Source organism: Propithecus coquereli, unplaced genomic scaffold (genome assembly GCF_000956105.1).
Source record: "Propithecus coquereli isolate 6110/MARCELLA unplaced genomic scaffold, Pcoq_1.0 Scaffold366, whole genome shotgun sequence".
NCBI classification, from domain to species: Eukaryota; Metazoa; Chordata; class Mammalia; order Primates; family Indriidae; genus Propithecus; species Propithecus coquereli.
This window is the reverse complement of record NW_012149352.1, coordinates 1,381,235-1,383,934: the sequence shown is the minus strand read 5'-3', so window position 1 is coordinate 1,383,934 and position 2,700 is coordinate 1,381,235.

Sequence of the window (2,700 nt, the reverse complement as noted above, 5' to 3'; positions counted from 1 at the left end):
AGTCATCAATGTCAAGACCAATGTGATATTTTATGAGACACAAAGATGATTAAGTTCTCTCTAGTTTATATTATAAAAGAGAGCATAAGAGTTGATTGGACAGTGCAGATGAGTTACTTTCCTTGCCTTGTCCGTATTTTTCCTGACAGGAGTTGGGGAGGGGGGAAAGTAGTATCTAAATCAGTATTTCTTTAACAGAACAGTATAAATAATCACCTCAAGGGCTGAGTAAAAACAGATTTCTGGGCCCCACCTCTAAAGTTTCTGATTTTTATCTATCTGGAGTTGGACCCAGGACTTTTCATTTCCTGTAAGTTTTTAGGTGATGCTGATGCTGTGGGTTGTAGAACCACACTTGGAGAACCCATTCAAGTGGCAGGGTTGATTTTTTCCAATAAAGATGCTGCATATGAAAACACAGCTGGTATAGGCGTCAATGCCTGATTTTGTTTGTAATCATCTGTGTAGTCATTCTCAAAGTCTAACCTGACTTTCCTTCAGGCAGAAATGTGAGTTAATTGAGCAAGTGTTAAGAATGGCACCTGATTTTCACCACACACATCTTTATAGTGTCTTGTGGTGACACTGCTCTGCATTTTCTCCAGGGATGGAGTATTGCTTTTGGTTTAATATCTTGGCAATGGGTACAAACTTAGAAGTTTTCACTTGATTTATCCTACCCTAATGATCCATACATAACCCATAGGATAAATCAGTGGTCCCATTAGACTCGCCCTGAGATGAATTCAAGTCAAGATTCCATCTATCACCTGATTGCCATAAATGTCCACTATTAGTGGGCCGGCCTGTCATTTAGAGTCTCTAGTGACTAGTGGCAGTTCAGATCCTGCAACTCATTATTCTCCAGAAGTTCTGGATATTTCTCTTTCACCAGTGCACAGCCATCCTGGTAAATGGCTGTAGGTCACATAGATATGGTTTTGGGAATACACACATTAACTATGTTGCAGATTCTTTCTCAATGGGAACCAGCCTCCCCTTCAACTGAAAGGCTCTGGGCCTGTGCATTGGCTTAGGTCTTGGAAGTGGATAAGAGGCTATGAATTCCCATTACGATGACTTAAGTTATATTTTTAGCACTAGATAGACCTACAAATTTTCTCTTTTTATATGTTAAGCCATACCTCAGTAGACTGCTCATCTATTTCATTCTGAGGGACCCAGGGATGGAACAGGAAGCCACTGACACAGGTTATGTAGGTCAGAACACTGATTACCAGTTCAACACTTGCCTTATTAATGTGATTTTAAGCACCTTCTTTCTGATGGCTAAGCCCTTTGGTCTGGCCTCTACTATTCTGGCATACCGTTACTTCCACTGAAATATGGAGCCGATTTCTAGTACAGCATCTCCACCATTAGTCATCTTTCACCTGTGGAAGACATTTACCACAGAAATTTTCAAAGATGCCTTGGTAGGAGGAATGTCCTCCAGGTCCTCTCAGGGTGACTGGTAATGGGTAGCTGAGCAGATTACACATAATGAATCTACTATAATATTCTCATCTCCCTAAATCTTCAGATTCTTTGTTTATCAGCAGTGATGCTCAACCCTGGCTGCACAGTAGAATCGGCTGTGGAGCTTTACATCCCAATGCCCAAGATATATTCTAGAATGATAAAATCAGATACTCTATGTCTGTACATCAATGTTTTTCAATCACTCCCTTGGTGATTACAACGTACAGCCAAGGTTGAGAGCCACTGAACTATGTCATATTAACTGAAGAACATTGTTGAGCCCAGACTTTAATTAGCCTTTTGGATGTGAACATCGCTCCTCAGGTACTTAAGCCCATTTGTTACCTTTCAAATCTCAAGTGAGTCCATCTGAAATTTGGATGTTCAAAAGTCTCATCCTTTCCCCTGTATGCCCTAATATCTTAGGATTCTATTCTCTTCCCACAAGTGCCTTTACGTTAGCATGAGACACCCAGCTGGGCTTTTCAGTTAGTTGACCTTAGCTGTGCAATTCCATTCAGTCCTTGCATTTGACTTATCTCATTCAGACCTGCCCTGTGGCTAGTGGAGATAAGGGATTCTTTTAAAGTTTCCATAGAAACTTTTTGATTTTTCATTGACGTTCTGATGCAGACCTTCAGTTTTTCTCTTCTCTCTTGCTACAGTCTTTATAAAACCGTTGTTGCCATAGTGACTAAGTGCCATTGCCACTTGATCTCCCAACGCCTTCATGGCATCTGCACTTCATCTTATGCCACCACCAGTGATTATTTGACTAATCATGATGTCACAGCATGGCAAAGATTAGCAGTGTCCCATTTCTCAAAGCAAAAAAAGGTATCCATGAGTGCCTCAAATATGGTAGCTACCCAACTCCAGAAACTTATTTAGGGGCGTTTTCTGGGACCACTTCTTTTGCCAATTACTGAATCACTCAAGATCCTGACAGGAAACAGATGGTACACTCTAATGGTCCAATTAAGCAGAGTTTAATAAAGAACTATTTATGGAAGTGTGAACAGAGATAAGAGAAACCCAAAGGAGACAGTAAAGCACCCTGCAGCTAGCAAAGGCTGGGAGCTTTTATCACCCCTAAGCATGAGCTTTACTCTTATTCCACCTCTGATCTTCTGGTACCTCCCATGGGACAAACTCAAACAGGACAACCTTGCGCAGAGGTCAAGAGATACAGTTTAGGAATGCCATCAAGAATAGGCC